The 20,344-nt window shown below is 53.1% G+C and overlaps 1 long non-coding RNA gene across 1 annotated transcript; it reads right to left on the bottom strand.

Annotated features, from left to right (window-relative positions):
- Window positions 1–5,504: 5,504 nt before the first annotated feature.
- On the bottom strand, window positions 5,505–17,496 carry LOC103878389. Its single transcript, XR_638572.4, has 2 exons — window positions 15,633–17,496; window positions 5,505–11,678 (listed from the first exon to the last, which is right to left on the bottom strand). It is a non-coding gene; the product is annotated as an uncharacterized LOC103878389 (long non-coding RNA).
- Window positions 17,497–20,344: the final 2,848 nt, after the last annotated feature.

Below are 20,344 nucleotides of genomic sequence, written 5' to 3'. Positions count from 1 at the left end.
ATATGAGGGCTGAGATTTAAAAGGATCAGGATTTTGCTGGGAGGCAATATGCAGGTCTGGGCTAGAGGGAAATCTGGAATTAGAACAACCATTATGCCCTCACACTGTGACTTTTGCATGGTGGACAGATTTATTAGAAGAGGCATAAAAGGTGGCCTGTGGAGATAGCTGGGGTGGGGGGAGGAAGAGACCCCCAAATGCAATCTAAACCAGAGATCACAATGGCTAGCGCAGGTCTCTGTTTCTGGAAATGACTCCTCTACTCTCCTTAGCATGCTTTTTAGCTATTATCTGTCCTTGCCACATCTTGCCCGAGAAGGGCATTTTTCTTGGCTGCCTATTTTGATGTTGGGGGGTGGGGGAAGCAGGGACAGGCATTTGGGGTCATTGTCTGGGAATGAATCCTGGACAGCAGGAGGCTGCTGCTCTCACTCCTCATCCCCATCATCTGTCACCCAGCGAGGGCAGCCGGCAGCCAGGCCGAGGACTGCCTAATGAAGACAGAGAGGTGGTTCCGGCTGTGCACAGGTGCCGCTTCCCCATTAACAGAGGTGACATTCCGAAACACTACTCATTACAGAGCAGACATTGGACAGGGCTGGGACACATATTAATGGCAACAGGGCCAGCCAGCGTCTGTCTCAAATCTCACTGCCCCTGAGAGAGCAATCGAGAGAGCGAGAAAGAACCATCCTGAGTGTCAAACCAGCAGGCTCCTCACTTTGCAGAGAAAAATGAATTCTTGCCACATAGAAGGCCAAGTCATTCTCTCTGCTGCTTGCACACCCGAGGGCCCTCAGCTTCAGGCCCGCCCAAGTGTGGACCAGCTCCCGTAGAAGCCCCCAAGCTCCTTCCCTCTTAGGAAGGGCTGTGCTGCAGACGGCTGGGCGGGAGGAGCATCCTCAAATCAGACCCGGATCTGAATGGAGCCCATGAAGTCTTGTTTTAGAGATGGGCATGGGCCCCAGTTGTAACTAGGAAGTATAGAGGGAGGCTATGGAGAACTTTCAGACGGAGGGTTGTCAGGGACGGGGTGGGAGAGTGGGGTAGGAGTAGACAACCAAAGTCAGAGGAGGTAAAAACAGGGCAGATCTCCCTCCTGGAATGGGATGCGTGCTTCCTATGATTCAGGAGAAAGCCGCTCATCACCGTGGAGAACCAGGAATGGCAGACCATGCGGACGCCAACAGTTTACGCAGCTCCTCAGCTAGGTGCAAAGTGGCCAAAGGAAGAGCCGGTCTTCCACATGCACACCTCCGCGCCCACATTGGCCCAGGAGCTTCCCACTCGGCCGAGGGACCCCCGAGGCAGCCGGCGAGGCGCACTGCGCACGCGCACTCAGGCCTCCGTGCCCGCCGCCCTCCCTCCACAGCAGGGCGTCCCCGCCTCCGCACCGCTCAGTTTTAAACCCGCAGCAGACGGAACTCGACTTAAAAATAACTATTTTGACAGTTCAGATGTAAATATGTGAGTGACGCGTGGGGCTGTTTTTCCTTCACACTTCCCCTCACCCCTCGCTCCCTACCCCAGCCCAGTTCGGCTGAGGCTGAGATGATGGGAGAGCGCCGTCTGCAGGATGCTCCCCAAAATGCAGCAGGAGGAAGAGACTCGTCCTAGAGCGCCCAGCGAGCTTGGGGGTGGGGAAGAGGACCCCAGCTCACTTTCACCGCACACGTCACACGCCTTTTGGGGATAAGCAGATTTACACACTATTTATTGTTTATTACTTGAAAAAGGAGACGTTAGCCAACACACAAGTGAGCTAATTTAATCATTCCTGACCTCTCCACACCCTGCTTTCAGTTCAGTTTGACCTGTGGATATTGACCGAATGGCTACTTCGTACCCAACACCGTGCTAGATGCAGTGGAACATGTGACACGTGCAACACGCACACTTGCGATTCCTAATTTTTTCAACGAACCTTTCAGTTAACTCATATTGAACACCTGCTTTGTGCCAGGCTGGGAGCTAGGTGAGCACCTGAGCACAGGCTGTCTGACTTGACCCCTGCAAAAACTTGTGGCTATTATTATCTACATTTTCCATATGAAAAACAGAAGTCTAGGGAGACTGAGTGACTTCTGTAGGCTGCCACAGATAGTGAAGACAAGTCTTGTGCTCTTCCCTCCATAGCCAATTGAGTGGAAGGGTGGTGGAGGCAGAGTTCCACCCACTCTACAAGTAGGGAAAACTGAGGTCCAGACAGAAAAAGCTGCATGTCTGTCTGGTCACCAAAACACATTTTAGCTGGAGCAAAGCCGGGACAACAACACAGAAGCTTTTTTTTTTTTTTTTTTTTTTTTGAGACTGAGTCTCGCTCTATTGCCAGGCTGGAGTGCAGTGGTGTGATCTTGGGTCACTGTAACCTCCGCCTCCCGGGTTCAAGCGATTCTCCTGCCTTAGCCTCCAGAGTAGCTGGGACTACAACTGCGCGTCATCAAGCCCAGCTAATTTTTGTATTTTTGGTAGAGACGGGGTTTCACCATGTTGGTCAGGATGGTCTTGATCTCTTGACCTCATGGTCCACCCACCTCAGCCTCCCAAAGTGCTGGGATTACAGGTGTAAGCCACCATGCCTGGCCAACACAGAAGCTTTAGGATTGCCAGCCTTCCCAATCTTCTGGCCCCAGGCAATGTGGTGGGGCATGACAGACCCCATGTGATGTCTTTGAGGTTCTCACTGCCTCTTTGGAAGAAGGGTAGGGAAAAGGTAGCAGGAGAAGAGTTAGAGAAAGGAAGAGGAAGAGAAAAGGAGGGAGGAAGGCTGAAGAGTGGACAAGCATAAGTGTGTGTAGACATGCATGGCCTGGCCAGGTAGGGCAATGAGATGGGGAAGTTCAGAGAGCCCCCAGCCACTCCTCCTTTCTGTGCTCCCGGTCTCCCACCGGGTGGGGCCTCGCCCTCCTTGGCCAGGTGTGCACTGCTCTCACGCTCTTTCCCCTCATCCTAACAAAACCTGCTCCAAGAGGAAATCTGAGGTAATCACTGATGCTGTGGGACAAGTGCCTGAAAACTGACCAGTGTTTGCTTCCCTTCTGGATTACAAACCCCAAGGGATCAAAACCTGAAGTCAAAGAGAGGAAGCACTCATGAAATTTCAGATGTCAGACTTTGGAGAGGAGAGGAATTTGGGAACAATATGTCTCACCTGTGACAGAAGAGGCTTCCTATCATACCTGCCGTCAGAGTCATTGCTAACTGTGTCCGTGCGTACGTATAGCCATGGGCAGAAGTCTGTAGATGCCAGCAAAGAAGAGAGAAGGGTCCCTGGGAAATTCCACCTCGGCCAGGCACAGTGGCTCTTGCCTGTTATCCGAGCACTTTGGAAAGCCAAGGAAGGACGAGAGCTTCAACTTAGAAGTTCGAGACCAGCCTGGGCAACATAGTGAGACCCTGCCTCTACCAAAAACTACAAATAACTAGCTGGGCATAGTGGTGCGTGCTTGTAGTCCCAGCTGCTCAGGAAGCTGAGGTGAGAAGATCACTTGAGCCTGGGAGGTTGAGGCTGCAGTGAGCCATGATTGTGCCACTGCACTCCAGCCTGGGCAACAGAGCAAGACCCTGCCTCAAAAAATAAAAAAATTCCACCTCTTCTGTGATGCCTTCTCTGATTCTTCCCTACTCTACAGTTGTGTTCTCTCAGGCCTCTGAAGCCCTGGAGCACTTTGCTTGTACTTTAACTGAGACATTTTTGAGACTTGCCACATTGTTTTCTAAATTATTATTAAATTGGCTGGGCGTGGTGACTCACACCTGTAATCTCAGCACTTTGGGAGGCACTTTGAGATCACAAGGTCAGGTGTTCGAGACCAGCCTGACCAACATGGTGAAACCCCGTCTCTACTAAAAATACAAAAATTAGCCAGGCATGGTGGCACACACCTGTAATCCCAGCCACTCAGGGGGCTGAGGCAGGAGAATGACTTGAACCCAATAGGCAGAGGTTGCAGTAAGCCGAGGTCGCACCACTGCACTCCAGCCTGGGCAACAGAGCGAGACTCTGTCTCGGGGGGGTGGAAAAAGAAATTGTGAGTTTCTCCAGGGTTGGAGCAATGTCTGACTTTCCTACATTTCTCCTTCAGCCCCTCCTGCAGAGCTTTGCATAGAGCCAGGACTCAATATTGATAGAATAGATTCAGTCAACAGCAGTGCATGGCATACATTTCCCCACGCAAGAGGGTGAAGGCTGGGGTGCAGACAGCAGAGAGGCTGTGGCAGGTATCTCGGCGAATTCCTGAAGATGGAAAGGCTTGGGGTCATATCTGCCCCAGACTGCTTAACAAACACTTAGTGAGCGCTTTGTGCTATGCGTAATGGTGGCTGAGCCTGCAGAAGAGGCAGCCAGCCCTCTCAGGAGCAGTCATTCCACAGCTCTAAACAACAGCTGCGTATGTGATACTTGAATCTTGTCCTGCCCCAAATCACTTCTTGCCTTACAGGAGACTGGCTTTGGGGTTAGACTTGATGGCCTGATCTCTCTGCCCTCTCTCAGGGCTTCCTGCTTCAGAGATCGTTGGAATATCTGTTCCCCCAATCCAAGTGGAGTTATGACACAATAATTCTTTTTCAAACAGCTTTATGGATATATAATCACATACATGATATAATTCTTGTTCTTAATGTTATGCCATCTTACAGCATCTTTCTCTCTTTTGTAAGTCTGAAAATTCTGTTAACACAGTCTTCAGTTCTGAGAAGCCCAACTAAGGATTCTTTCCTTCCTTCCTCCCTCCCTCCCTCCCTCCTTCCCTCCCTCCCTCCTTTCCTTCCTTCCTTCCTTTCCTTTCTTTCTCTCTTTCTTTTTTTCTTTCTTTCTCTTTCTGTCTGTCTTTTTTTCTTTTCTTTTCTTTTGAGACAGGGTCTTTCTCTGTTGCCCAGGCTGGAATGCTGGCAAGATCTCTTCCCAGGCTCAAGGGATCCTCCCACCTCAGCCTCCCAAGTAGCTGGGACTACAGGTGAATGCTACCATGCCTGGCTAATTAAATATATATATATTTAGTAGAGACGAAGTCTGGCTATGTTGCCCAGGCTGGTCTTAACTCTTGAGCTCAAGTGATCCTCCTACCTTGGCTTCACAGGCATAAGCCACTGCGCCTGGCCCTTTCTCTTTCTTAAAAGCACCTTAAGACTATGTGATCACATTGTAGTCCTAAACCACCTTCCCTGTTCCCCACACTCACCCACTCTAGCTGGCTTCATCCCACTATTATTTCTGAGATGGTAAGAGGCACGAGGCCTGGCTTCCCTCAGTTAGAGATAGCACAAGTGAGGCTCACGGAGTTCCAGGGGACCTGGGGTGTCTCCCAAAGCCTCCTTCTTGGCCCCAACACCTCACTTTATGTCCATACTCCTGACTCTTCCCCCAAGTCTCCATTATCCCTCCTCTCAGCAGATTTGATGGAAACAAATGTTTAGCTTCTGCTGCTGCAGTGTATTACAGTGTGAAATAAACATGGATGCCCCTTCTACCCTGACAACATAATACATTTACTGCAAAGGGATATAATAAAGTCTGTTTATTACAGCAATTAACAGAGCAGCGTTTGCCGGCATGCTTTTCAGTGGCAACCAGAAAAGTGCTTACTCCAGGTGCATAGATTCGGGAAACCATGCAACTTGAGCCAAAATGAAACCAATTAGAGGCTTAGTAAATGGGTCCCAGCCACCCCAGGAAACTTAACCATCCACGAGTCAGTTCAGCCAAGATAGAACCTCAGTGCAGGAGTTCAGCATGATATAGATTCCCAGTTTACAGAATTAATCCAGACCTGTCGCCAGGGTTGTGGTCTTGAGGATGTGAAATGTATCCGCCCAACACAGCCACCCAGGTGCTGGGTTCAAATCTTGATAAACTACATAGGGGTATATAGATGGGGAACGTTAGCACCATTGCCTCTCAGGGGTCTCCTGCCACTGCCATGGAGGTGGGGACATAAGGAGAGGACTAGAAGCTGGGCCAGAGGGAACAAACAGAGAAGGAAGAGAAATCCTTTCATTAGACCCTGTCTTCAAGAGCCTGGATTGAAATGTGGCCGTCTTGAGTAGGTGTGGAGAGGAACCTACTTTTCAGCCTGGAGAATGTATGCTATTTTGCTTTAGGCAGAAAGACTGGACAAAGACATGAAGCCGTTTGTTCCAGTTTTTTGGTGGAGGGACAGAAGAAAGGGAAGTACTAGTTGCAATTCCCCAGTGAATCTGATTGCTAATTAACCAAATTTAATTCTCTATCCCCTTTTAGGAGGGCAGGGGTTGGCTTATACGACCAACAGGACATTCTTCAGAATGAAGTTTGATTTTCCCAAGAAGGGAAGTGTCCGCAGCGTCATACGTGTGTAGGAAAAATCCATCCTGATTGGCAGCTCTTTTTTCTCTGGAGCAGTCTCTCAGGGAGACCATGGGGAGTTTTGATCTAGAAAACATAAACCTGGGTGCCTAAGCCAGGTAGAAAACCAAAGGCTCAAAAGGGCAGAGACAAACCCCTGTTAAACAGTTCCCTCTGGCTGAGGGGTGACCTAAGGGGCTCCCCTTTTCTCCATCACTCTTTCCCATCCTCAGGCCTCTGGGAGAAGATGCTGTATTGAAGGATGAGGGCAGAAGCCAGCCTGGCCTCTCTGGAACAGAGAAAGTTAGAGCTTTGAGCATCATGAACAACGGGATAAAAATAGCAGTGTTGCCATGGCAACAGAGGCAGGGAGAGTCCTGAGGATCTGTCTGGGTCCTGCCATCTCCCCCTCCTGCCTTCCTCCCGCCCCTCGGATGGAACACAGGAATAAGCTGAAGGAGGAGAGACGGCTGCCCCAGAAGGGAAAGAGACAGACCGGCAGCCCACGAGGAAAACCCTTGAACTCCAGACTTGAGGGGTTTCTGCCAGCTCCTGAGCTGCCCAGGTCTAGGAGCTCTTGGCTTTTGCAGTTTCTTCCTCAGTATGACGACTTCCTCCAGGGATGCCCTGGGCAGCTACCACTCACCCTCCTGGTGGATGGTCCTGACCTCCTGGGCTCCTCTGTGAAGAGTCAAGGTTCCTATTTCTTCTTCATGATCCTATAGTTCCTATCCCGTGGAAATTCAGAGAAGGGAACCCAGGCGGACTGGCCACAACAACCCCGACACAGTGTGCACTGACCACTCCAGGGATGGCCTGGGGGTCCAGAGGATTCACCCTGACGAGCCAGACACTCTTGTCAGCAATATGGACTTGAGGGGCTGTGTTTGTGTTGGGAGCAGGGTGATGATGGTGACGGCTCTCTCTTGCTCTTGCTTTTGGGTCAGAGAGATAGAACGTTCATTCCTTGGGAACAGATTCTGTTTCTTGGTTCTTGTGGTATTGTCAGCTTGATCGCCTGCTGGGCACAGCAGCCACCTTCAGGAGGAACACCAGACCTCCTGGACCAGTCTGCAAGGAGCCCACTGAACTCAGCAGCCCAGAGAGTTTCTTCTCTGGCAAAAGTCCACCTTTGCAATTGTGAACCAAGTATCTGTCTCCAAAAGTTCCAGCCACATCTGGGCACATCTGATAAGTGTGCCCTTTATCATGCGTGCCTTCCTGTGAGGTAGGGAGGAAATGGGACTCATTGCCACCTGTTATGGAGGAGGCTGGGAGAGAGGAGGCAATTTGCCAAGGTCAGGAGTCAGTCATGGCAGAACACTGTGGGGCTGTGGCTCTCCATCCAGAAATGATCACCAGCACATTCCACCAGCACATCCCCAGCCACTGGGCAAAATGCACATTCAGTCTGTAGACAGGACAAACTCTAGCCTGAGGCTCTTCCCTTTGCAGAAGGCAAGGAATGAGGTGGGGTAGTTTGATCAGCATGGAGATGGGCACATGAGGAGCTGTGCAAAGGGAAGCCCATGGGTTACAAAACTGGAGCAGGGCGCCAGTCCTTGAGATCTCTTCTAGAATCACTTGAGCATCTATCTGCAGGTGGTTGTGGTGGTGGTGGTGATGGTGTGTGTATGTGACAGAGAGAAAGTGAGAGTGTACCTAAGAGTGGCGCCTGTGATGGCCTAGACAGGACCTGGAGTCAGAGTCCAGGCCAACTGACTTACTCCCTTTGGGCCTGGCTGTAGGAGGGAAGAGAGGCAGAACTGCAGGGAGCCCTGGGCCCTGGCTAGAGGAAGATACTAGCAGAAGCTCTGGGTGACTTGCCTTTCCCTCTCGCTCCCCCTCTCACTTCTCAGAGCCACCGTACCACTTCCACCCACTCTCCCCACATGTCTGTTGTCTGCACAGAGTGCATCTGTGAGGGCAGAGGAAACCTGCGACCCTCTGGTTCCACAACCCTATGCCCCACTGAGGCTCAACCTCCCAGACTCACAGAGCCCTGGACTCCAAAGGAGACTTAAGAGGAAATTCATGTAATCCCCTATTTACAGTTGAGGAACCTGAGTCTCAGAAATAAGACATGACTAGTCTAAGGTCACATGGTCATTAGTTTCCAAGCAGGGCTAGAAGCCAGGAGACCTGGCTCCCAGCTCAGTGCTCCTTGCGCCTCACTCTAACACTTCATGTGTATTTCAGTTAGTTAATTATTGCTCTTTTTTTCTAAAAGTAACAATCTCCCTATATATTTCTATGAACCGATATGCTACATTCAAGAAGCCCTTCCCTGGGAGCAGAGAAGGAAATGACATTCTAATAAAAAGGTTTCAACCTGAGACAAGAAGCCCCTTGGGTCCTGGGGGCCAGGGTCCTAGGCAACACTCAAGTCACAGGGACCCCAAGCACCCTTCACACTTCTTGATCTTCCATTCAACAGCCTGAAGCCCAAGAGGGAAAATGGCCATGGGAAGTCCTCGCTTTACAGATGGGGAAAACTGACGCCCCCACCTGTCTGCAAGGAGGAATAAGTGCCACACAGCAAGAACAAGAGGCCCGATCTCCTCCACAGAATCATCCACCCATGTGCCCCTCCCTCACCCCAAGGGCTCAGGGCCCCCACCTCAAGGTGAAGTCTCTGGGACAGAACCATGGAGAGAGGATGGGAAGGCAGGGCAGCCAGGCCCACCCCAGAAGGAGCAGAAGCCTGGCCTGAAGTCAGAGGCCCAGGGTGCAGGGTCTGTGAATGCTGGAGCTGCTTTGGTCTTTCCCTATTCCCTGGGCTCATTCAAGGGCCTAGAGGAGGGCACAAGTCTCCAGACTGCTTCCGGAGATGCTAAAAGGAGCAAAGTCCCCATTTCCCTGAGAAGGAAACCGAGGGACAACAGAATGTGGGGTTGGGGTGTGCCTGGCTAGAAGCTGCTACCTCCTACTCAGACCATTCCAGCTGCAGTGCTGGCCCCCACCTCAGATCTGGGTGAAGAAGGGACTGCCAGCTTGGTGGCAGAGGACAACTGGACCTCCACCCAGAACATTTTGACCTTGGGACCCCACCCGTGTTCCCAAAGCCAGGGCTCAAGATATCTAGTATCCCTCTGGAGCCAAGGGAGTTCTCCCGGGGGAAGAGGTTCTCTGGATGGGCTCCCTGCCAGGCCCCTGCAGCTGCAATCCCTGCCAAGGTCTGAGAGGCACACCTGGGGAAAGCTCTCCTCAGCCACCCACTCCCCAGGACGCACTGTCTCCGCTTTCCTGACCTTTCCTCCTGATGAGCCCGTGTGGTCGGGACATAACACCCAATACCTCTGAGTCTCCGGGGATACAGTTTCATCCTCTGCCACAGAAGTGACTTCTCTAGGACTGCAGCCTCGCAGGTGACCGCTAGGGACACACATGCCCTCCAGGCAGCTCTCCGGCCTCTGTATCAAGCTAACTTTTCTGCCCATCTCTTTTCCTCACCCAAGGCCTCTGCTATCCAAGAGGACAAATAACCAGGGAGCTTTTCTCCTGTCCTTTGTGACCCACTGGCTTTTATTGCTGAATCTTGTTGTTCCCTTGAGGGAAGGACTTCTGTTTATAATTCTTTGGATATAAAAGGAAATAACAGATTGTAGAAGGCGGGGGCTGGGAGGTAGGGGCAAAGGAAGGGGATGGAGGATGGGAGGAGGAGCTCAAGCTGTGCTCAAGCCTCATAAAGAGAACCTGGATCCCACCAAATCTGCCCAAAGCCCAGGAAAGGGCCCTGAGTGTGGGTATGAGCTGGGCAGGCAGAGGCTGCCAGCATAGAATGTGCCCTTGCTTCTCCCAGGTTCTGGGCGAACCAGCCGAGGAAGCCTTTTGCCCTCCCTGGTTGCCCAGAGAGGCCCACGTTCTAAGGAAAGGGGAGCCCAGACTCTCCTATCTTGAGGCCTTGACTTGTCTACCCAGGTCACCTGTTTACCTGTCAGAAGGGTTATTCTGTCCCTGGGGAGCTAGAGGGGATCTGACTTTGCTCCTTGGCTGAGCTGTTCCCCGATGCGGGAGAACAGGCTTACAGAATCTGCCTGAAGCGTCTCTGCTGCTGGCATTCCTGTCTGCACGTCTTCTAGCCCTGGAGAACTCCAGGATTAAAGACAAAAGGCTAAGTTATACCAAAATAGGGGGAGAGAGGAAGGAAGGAAGAAGGAAAGAGGGAAGGAAATGTTTTTTTCTTTTGCTTCCTACCTCCTGGAAATGGGCTGGGGGTAAGGGCAGAGACTGAAGCTGGAAGGTTGATGGGCGTGGGAGATAAGGGAAAAAGTCAAGGAAAGTCCTAGAGGTCCCCCACCCCAAGAGTTTCCCCTGAAGGCACCACATACAAACGCGGTCCCCTCTATGGCTTCTGAGGAGAGAAGAAAAAGGCAGGGGAGACAGGAGAATCGAGCGAGGGCACGGCTCAGTGCAGGAAAGGAGTCCCTCGGTCTGGCCACCGCAAGACAGTCCCTGAGGAGGGGAGTCAGGACCTGGGGAACAGGCCTCCCCACATCTGTGCCACTGGCAAGGAGGCGCCGGCATCATGAACATGGGTGCGTCATGGCCAGGGCTGGAGGAAACACTGCTTTCCAGAGAGCAAGAACAGAGGGAACCGCGGGGCCGCCGGCCACCTCTGCCCTCCTCCTCACTGGGATGACCACCTCAGGCTTGGCCCCACCTGGCCCAGAAGGATGCTGGGAGGGGGCTGGAAAAGGACTCATGCCCCGCTTCCTGCAACCGCAGGAGAGTCTCACACTTCTGCCCCAGAGGCCTTCTCCAGGGTCAGGGCTGCTGGAGGTTCTCTGCTAAAGCAGCCAGTTTCCTATTTAGCAACAGCTCTCCTAGCCCAAGGCAGCACATCCCTCATGCGGTTACCCTGAGAAGAGTCCCCCGAAGCTCTCAGGGCAGGAAAGAAGTTTCGCCCCTCGGCCTCCCTGGGGCTTCTTAGTCTCTGGAAGGCATGCGGCAGGTCCTGGGGTTCCCCCTTGTGTGGCTGGGGCCTCTCTCCAAGGAGGTCTGAGAATTGGAAGCTAATGGGTGTGGTGGGCATGAGAAGGATGAGAAGCACACAGGAGGCTGATGCCCTCTGGTGAGAGTCAGGCTGAGAAGAGCACTGGCTAAATCAAGACTTAAGATACACACACGGCTTCCTGCTCCAAGCCCCAGCCAGAAGCGGGCACCATCAGGCCGGAGACCTGCTGGGGGCTTGATGGAGGGGCCCTGGTTCTGCTCACACCGCCGTCTCCCGCTCTCTGTGAACTTCCTCCTTCTTCCTCTTCATTTTGCAGAAGCCATGGAGACCACAGAAGCAGGCGAAAGTGAACTGGGGCATGCCCTACACCAGGCTGGGAGAACACTCACCAGAGATCTGCAGGGAAAGGGAGGGGAGGGAGATGGGGCAGGAGAAAGGCAGGAAGAGAGAAGCAAGCTGGGGTTAATGCTCCCAGAACCCTCTGGGTCTGGCCCAGTCATTGCCACTCCCTGAGGCGGCCCGCTAGGTCTCTCACACCGGCTGGGGGAGGAGTCAGGCCTCCAAACAACAGCTCTTTGAAACCTCAGTGTTTCCTGATCTGTGTGGAGCTGATGTCATTCCTCACATTGGAGACTGGGTGAGTCCAAGGTAGGAAAGAGAAAGCCCAGCTGCTGCCTCCTTTTTTCCCCTCCCACCCGCTCTGCCTCACCTCATCACCATACACCTGGTTGGGGAACAGGAAGCAAGCTGGCTTAAAATAGACTCTGGCTTGTGCCACCTTACACAGGTTCCAGCTGGGGGCTTTCACTCGCTTCTGCAGGTCGCACACGACAGGCCCTCCTCCATCCAAATGCAGACCCCTTCATCCAGTGTAGCTTTACTTTGACACCTGGGACCGAGTCAGATTCCTCCCTTGCTTAACAACCCCAAGTTGTCTGACACCCTAGGAAAGCCTATAGGGAGCGATTATGCCCTTCCTTTGACTGCTCAGAGCAATGCAAATCCCATCCTCACCATGCAGAGAACAGACAGCAAAGAGGGTTCTTTTAGCCAACAGGCTCTTTTATTTAGCACCTATGCTGGGCAAAGGGGTTGAGAAGTAGATGCAAAAGGGTAAAGACATGGTTCTTCCCTGGCACATAAGTCTGAGGTAGAGGCTGAGGCTGGATCTGCCCCAGCTGGACATGTCGTCCCCCACCTCTGGCTAACCAGGCCCTCAGCAGGAGCCAGGGGCCGCTCTGGTATCTGTGGCAGTCTGGCTGGGGAAGAGAGGGAGCTTCGGGAGCTCAGCTTCAGTCTGCAAGAGTATCCCTTTCTACAAAGGCTCATTTAGGTTTCCCTAGCCTTAGCCACCTGCAGATTTTTCCAGTTCACCTCTCTGCCCTTCCTCTGCCCCTGGGCCTATGGAAAGGGAGCAGAAGTGCATTCAAGCCACTCAAGCAGAGAAGCTGAGAACAAAGGAAGGAAAGCGCCCTGCATGGAGGTCAGGCCCGGGCCTGGTCTGAATCACTCCTCTCTCCAGGAAGAACATGAGGACAAGCAGGTGAGTGAAGCCCAAGTGCTGCGGGAAAGGAGGGAGGCACAGGGCTATGCTGGAGGGGTTAGGAATAGAGAAGCATGAGGCGCCTCCCTTCTCCAGCCCCTCAAGCAATAGAGATTGCATAGGATGTCCTGGGCTACCCTAGCAAGGCACATGTGCAAAGTGGTTTCACTGCCTTTGAGGAATGTGGCATAGCCCAGGTGGTGGCTCTCTGGACAGTTCCACCGGTCTGGCCAACCTTGCCCTTTTGGAAAAACTTCCTTCGTGTTTCTCCAGACAAAGCTGAGGCCCACACCAAGCACGGTGCCTGGTGGAGCCAAGTCCTGTCAAGATTCTCCCCTGCCTCAGTCTCTCAGCATCCCAGTAATACAGCTATTAGCTGTAATTAATAGGTGCAATGCATTTCCACTGGCCAGCTGGATGGGCAGGAGGCCCAGCTTGAGTCAGCATGGGTAGGTAGGCTGGTTATTTAATAACCCGATTTCCAGCATCATTTACACACCCACTCTGGCAGAGTATATATAGTTAGCAGAGAGCAACCTCCAGGATATATATAGAGCCGAGACACAACTACTATATTTCTAGATCTATCCACTGCAGCTATCTCTGGATCCCTCCTGTGACAAACCTAGAGAGAGACAGGGATCCAATCTGGGACTTAGGTGGCCTGGGTTCTATTCCTGGCTCTGATGCTAACATGCTGTGTCATCCTAAGCAAGTGACTACATCTCTCTGGGCCTTCATTACCTCATTTCAGTGTGTACCAGGAGATCAGGCAAGGTTTAACACTAAGACCCCAAACCTAAGGGGGTGGAATCCTAATTTGATCAGGAAGAAGGGAGGGTGGGCAGGTAGATTCCCTTGTAATCAGTTATTGTCATGTGTGCACTTCTCTTGCTGGGGGTGTAAGTCAAGGGTACGATCAACAAAGCATTCCCATGATTATTGAAAAATACATGGGGAGAAACTGACAGGCACAACAAGGCTGATCTGGGAAGGAACTCACAACTAAAACAAGCCAGGCATGTAGCAGCCCCACAAACAGGTCAAGGTGCAGCTTAGGGTCTCTGGCCTCAGGGTGCATCGATCCCCTTCCCTTTTCACCTCACTTCCTTTTCAATGACTGTTCTTTCTTAAAAACAGCAAAATATACCCCCTTAAGTGACCCGTTCCTCCCCTGGGTCCTTTGGGGAATTTAAGAAAATCCTGGCTTTTTTGCTCTGCTTGTCACTGTAGGGAAGGATAGGGTGTGAAGTCACAGGAACCAGAACCTACACATCAGAGGAAAGGAGAGCTAACGAAGCTGGCCAGGAGCTGGGCTAGGGGCTGCAGCCTGGCTCCCGAGAGGTGTTCGAGGGCTGGCTGCCCGCCTCAGTGGGATTCCTGGGTCCTTGTATCTAAGAGCAGAAAGTATAATAAATGGGGCCTGGTTATTCTGCTTAGGTCTTTGCTCTAAAGTGCTCTGGTTATCCTTCCTTTTCTCTAACAGGGTCTCTAAAAGGGTCCTCACTGTAAGGTGCACAACTCCAAGCCCGGGAGGCTGTCTGGGCTCTGTCTGCAGCAGGCAGATTGCTGGGCTGGCCCCTGAAGTGGGGGGACATGGGGCAGAGAATTCCAACCCACTTCAGTGTCCCTGCCCGCTGTGAACCCCACTCCTCCCTCAGAATCCCCAGCAGCAGGTACCTGGGGAGTCCCTCTGCCAGGCTGTGGTCTCTGCTCCTCTCTGCTCTCCCCGGGCAGGGGTCCTGTCGACTCTCTTCCCTGTCTTTACCCCTTCACCCTTGGCAGAGGGCTCCAGTACCAGCTAGAGGCTCCCTGAAGTCAGGTCCCTTTGCTGCATCTATTTGAGGGGGAGGAGTCTGGACTAGTGCCTGGGTCCATTCCCCACTCATCAGAGCTCATCATGGGAACTCCCCTCCCACCCTCCCGCTCCTTTTCCATGCCCATAGTCCAGGAGGGACTAAGGAATGGAAAAACAGCCCCCAGAAGCCCAGAATAGGACAGAGAGGCGGGGTGGACACTGGACAAACCTCCTGCTATCACACAGTTGGCTGCATCTGACTGCAAGCTGTTGGCCCTGGCTTCTTCCCCATCCTCCTCTCTGGCTTTTTCCCAGCTCAGGTCCAAGATGGTTTACGGTCTGGGGGCATAGACGATGCTCTGCCCAGCCAGCTTTGTGGGAGCCAAGCAGAAGAGATGCCAATCCATCCTCCCCCACCACTAGGAGGTTCCTCGGCCTCCCTGCTGATCCCTTCCCTTGGCCTGACCCCCACATCTCTCTGTGCCAGATACTCTCCCAGGGTCCTCCAACCCTTGCACATCTGGCAAAAATGGGGCAGTGAGTCAGAGGCAGTATGAACATGTGGAAGAACCAAGAGAAAGAGGAGACTCAGAGCAGGCCAGAAAGTAAGATAAAAAGAAATCCAGGGCCCCAGGCTTGCAGACCACAAACTCCTAGGTGTCTCGAATTTTGGCAATGTCCTTCATCAAAGTGGGCGGCAGCGGGGGTGGAAGGCTAGGAAGCTATTTAAAAGTGTTGGGACATGCCAGGAATTCTCTGATAAACAAGAAGAGGGATATTGCGCCCCCCACGACCCATCCCTTCATCTCCCAAGGCAGAGAGCAGAGGCACTCTCAGCAAGGCAACTGCCACCCTCACTCCCCGCCACCCCCCACCCCAGGTAAAGGGCAAAAGAGAAGTGACCCAGTAAGGAGGGTGTGCCCTCGGCGCCTCTAGAACAAAGCTGAGCCCTCCGCCCCCTCCCCGGCTCCCTTAGCACCGCGCCTCAGTAATTAAAATATGAATTCACCTTCCCTCCCTGAGCCATTCATCACTGCGAAGGGAAGCAGCTGCGGCTTAGGAGACCGGATTTGGGGGATTAGCTCGGGTGGTGGAGCAGACACACCAGGAGAAAGAATTAAAAAGGAAGGGGGTGAATTGGGTTTTCTCTCCCCACCTCCTCCCTCTCCCTCTCCCTCTGGCCGCCAGGGAGCCTCCTATCCCACCCCTTCCCCCAAAGCCTAGCCTCTGCAGGTTTCTGGGAACTGTAGTCTACAAGACCGTGTTGATAAACAGGCAGGCCAGGGGTGGGTAGTGGCACAAACTACAGATCCCAGGACTTCTTCCTGGAGTTGGCAGCAGCAAAACTGGGCACAGGCCTCCAGTCTGGGAGAAACCTGCATTCTCCTTGGAGGTTAACTCCTTCTTGGCCTGCTTGAGCCTGAGCTCCAGCCTCTGGTTCACCAAGCTCTCTGGAATCACAGGCCAAGGCCTCTGCCTCCAATGGCCTTCAGAGGCCACAGACCCTAGCTTGCCGGGCCAGCCCTCCTTGTATCTTGCTTGCCCACCTATGGAGAAAGCTCCCTCCACTTTTCCAGACTGCAAGGGCAGCCAGGCATTCTCAGTGGTTCTGAGATTCTCGGGAGCTGGAGAGGTCAGAACAGCAATAGTCCTGAAATGTCTTTGTGGCCTGCACCCAGGGTTTTCCAGCCTGGCTGGGCAGAGGCTGGCCCACCCTAAGAGTGGGCAACATGACAGACAACAGCAGCTGGGAACCGGTGGACCAGACTGTCAGCGCCAGAACGAACCCGAAAGGTCTGACTTTAGTGTCAAACTTTTGAAAGCTGGGGACAGAGACTTTTTTCCCCCCAATAGTCTTTATATTTAGGAAGGAGTAGGGCTTAGCAGTCAAACTCTATTTCCACTAAAAATGGAACAAATACAATAAGAGAGAGTCATCTGAATTCAGTGTTGTTAAACACGGGCCCACTCTCGCAAGGGAGGCCTTATGCTGGGTATATCTGAGGACTGTAAAAAAGACTTAGATTGCTGGGAATAAAGTTTCAGCCATCTGCAGGTAGGGGACAGGACATACACAGCCCTCTGATCTGTGAATCCTCCACGGAGAAGGGGCATGAGGGCAACTTGCTTATTCAATGCAGTTGAACAATTATGTGAAATATACAATTGCATATCTTCTCCGGGCCTGTCCCATGGGCAGTAGCCACAGAAGACAAAGAATAGAATGGAGATCCACCTTTGTAACCCCAGAAGCAATCCAGGCCCAGCCCCAGCAAAGCAAGGACTGTCTTGGGTGAGTTGCTGAGCTGTGAGCTTGCTCTATGTCCCTGCTGGTGACAACTTACCTCTTTTCTCCCAGTTCACACTTCATTCAACAAACATTTACTCAGCCATCCCTACAAAGTGCCTTGCCTTGCTAGAGCTTCACAGAGGTTTAATCTCTGGAATGGCTCATCTGTACCCTTCCTCCCAAGCCCAGCCCAGTGCTGGGGACTACCCCAGCAAACTGAACAACAGGATTCCTGGGAGGGACCCAGTTGCAGGGGGCAGGAAGCGAGCATGGCTCTAACCTGGCTTTCCAGTTAGGAGATCAGGAGTTAAGGGAAAGCAAATCAGGTGCCTGGACAGCCTCAGAGCAGGGTAGGGAATAGGATAGGCTCACTGTGGGCCCAGGGCAGCTGGACAATGAGGGAGGTGAAGGAAGGTGCCAGCCATCTCTGAACTCTGGGTGAGAGAACCCAGAGGGCAAGTAAGAAACCCTGGCCAATTCTCATGCCTTGTTCCTTTCACCATCTAAGCTGGGGCAGGAGGGGAAGTAGCCTGGATCAGCCCCAGCAAAAACCCAGCTGGCTTGGGATTTCTCTTTGCTTCTCCTATTGTTCTGATCCCCGCCCCCCCCCCCCCCCCCCCCCCCCCCCCACCGCCCCGCAACCTCCTGTGGGAAAAGGAAAACCAGTGATGGACAAAGGGTGATTGGAGTTGGGCCATGGGGCCAATTTGTGGACGTGCATCCAATAGAGACCTCCAATAGAGACCTCGTGAGAACAACCTCCCGTGTGGGTACAGCACTCCCTGGTTTTCAGAGTACTTTCCCATGCACTGGTGTTGGCTCTCCCAATATGCAGCATGATGTGCTAAGAGCATGGGTTTTGGCACCAGACCATGTGGGTTCAAGTCCCAGTTCTGCTCCTTCCTATCCATATGAACTTGGGCCAATTTCTTAGCTCCCTGTGCCTCAGACTTCCTATAAGTAAAATAGGCTAATAGTAGACAGGACTGTCTGGAGGATGAAATGGGTTAGTGCAGATAAGGTGGTTAGAATCATGGGGTACATAGTAGGTACCCAGTAAATGTTGGTTGGTGAAATTAAGGGCTCTGAGATATTATAAGAAACTTGCCTTCTGATTGTCAATACCAAATCTAGTGCTTTCTATAATTCTTCAGTGGTCTGTCTTAGACAGACTGGGGACTGGAACAGGGGGTAGAAGGCGGGACACAAGGATGCTTCCTCTTCTACCACAGCCACCTGTTGGAATCTTCCAGGATGGTAGGGATAAAGTCAGGCCGATTTAAAAGGGGGCAGGGGAAGGAATGTGGGAGTGGAGACAGGCATAGGGAGGAGCCAGGCAAGCAGAGTGACAAGCAGGACTGGGGCAGGGAGGGCTGGTGCCCTTCACACACTGCAGGAGGGGGCAGCTCCTGGAGACAGTAGCACACCAGGAGCGAGGGGCCCTGGAATCCAGCCTGCCGCCCAGGGGGGAGCGCCTGCCTTCCTAGTTTCACTCTGCAGAAACCTCCTCTTCCCTCGTGGCCAGCATGGAGTGTTCCCATTTCAGCCTCAGAAAGAGCCCAGAGGTCTCCTTACACAGAAAAAAGGCTACAGATTCCAAGCTGACCTCGGAGAAAGGCGTGAAGGAGTGAGGCACAAGCACAGGCCCAAGTCTTCATGGCCTGAGGCCCTTGATTCCAGCCCCCAAATCTCTGGCCATGAGCCAGGCCTCAGTAACTTGGCAAGGGGGAAGGAACCGACTCAGAAAGCTCAGCACACCCTGAAGGTCTCCTTCCTTCCTCAGAGGGAATCTCCCTCTGGAATCACTGGCCCAGTCTCTTCATTTCAGAGTGAGGAAACAGGGCCAGAAGGGAAGTGACTGGGCCAAGGTCACACGGCCTAGCCCCGATCCCAGGTTACCAGATCCCGTGATGCCCCACCCCCAAGCAGAGCCTCCTTCTGGTGCCCCTTGGTGGCTGGCTCCGAACCTGGTCCCGTGGGAGGTGCACTTGCTGCAGGAGAAGGAGCTCGCCCCTCACTGTAGCCCATGGCTTTTAGCCCTACATGAGTTTGGGACAGCAATCACATAGGAATGAAAAGCCATAGGCCACAGCAGAGTGGAGGGGTCCAGCGGCAGGAATCTCACAGGGAGGTGAGAAGCTGAGGCACCTGAGAAGCCCTCACTCCTCTTCTCAGCACCCCCCACACCAGACCCACCCACACTGCCTCCCTCCAGGATGAGGCCCCCCAGGTTAAATTCTCTCACCATCCTCTACCACCTGCACTAAAGCCATCCCAGTAATGAGTTTCCAGTTCTTGCCCTACAAAGGACTCACACAATGGTCCTCACTCCAGGGTATGAGGAGGGGTGGCTTCCTGGCCATAAAGAACCTCCTCAAATTCCCTTAATTAGCTTCCAGCCCCCTGCCCAGGGTCCTTAACTACCCCTCCCCTAGAGAATAAGGCCGGATCTTTTCAAGGCTGTGCTGCTGCCAGTACCCAGGACAGGGGGGCCCCAAGTTAGCCTCCCTCCTTGCAAAGCTTAACTCTTTCTAGTCCAACCACTGGAAGCACAGTGGGCAAAGGAGGGTCTGGGTAAAGGAGGGCAGTGATGAGGACCTGCCCTTTGTTTAGAGGGGTAAATAGGTTTCTTGAGTGCCCCCAGGGGTGGCGGCTGGGCCACCCTACCCAGACCAGTCTGGGTGGTTACCGACAACACCCATTCTTGCATAGTTCAGAGGACAGTGAGATCTCCATCTCCAGACCCGGTTGGAGGCAGAAAGAGGGCTGCAGCTGAAACCTCCCCAGGCTGAGGGCAGCTCACTCTGGAGCCATCCCTGACAAGGCTGCGGGAGGGGTGCGCAGTGCCCTGCCGCTCTCATTGGCAGGACATGGGGGTTAGCACAGACATCTCCAGGAATGGACTGAAGAGCTGCGTTGAGGGGAACCAAGGTCTCAGGGCCCTGGAAAAGATGTGTTCTAATCACAAGTACCATTTTCCCAGCCCCTCCCCTGTGACGGGTCAGCTGCAGGCATCAGCCTCAGAGAAGTGGGCCTCTAGGGCTCCTGCTAGCCCAGGCTCAGGAAAGCCCCAGGGGCCTCAGACCTCTCCCAGGGGTCCCCAAGAAGATGGTAAGAGGCCTCAGGCCCAGATCAGGCCCTACCTCTGCCAGGCAGTAGCTGCCACTCCCACCCCAACTGTACCCTCAGCCCCAGGGCCACACTTGCTGGCTCTCTGCACGACCCTGGTTGAAGCAACCTGCTTTCACTGGACAGGAATCCTGCATTCCCCAACAACAGCACAGCACAGCACGGCACAGCACGCCCCTCCACACACTCCAGCCATGCCCAACCTTAAGGGCCAAATAACTAGGCATCCTGCAGCCTCCCACCTGAACTTTGGGTCATCCACTCCAGCCCCAACCCCCTCTGGTTCTCCTTTCCATCCTTTC

Source organism: Papio anubis, chromosome 1 (assembly GCF_008728515.1).
Source record: "Papio anubis isolate 15944 chromosome 1, Panubis1.0, whole genome shotgun sequence".
In the NCBI taxonomy this organism is placed as follows: Eukaryota; Metazoa; Chordata; class Mammalia; order Primates; family Cercopithecidae; genus Papio; species Papio anubis.
This window is presented reverse-complemented; position numbering and strand designations above follow the sequence as displayed.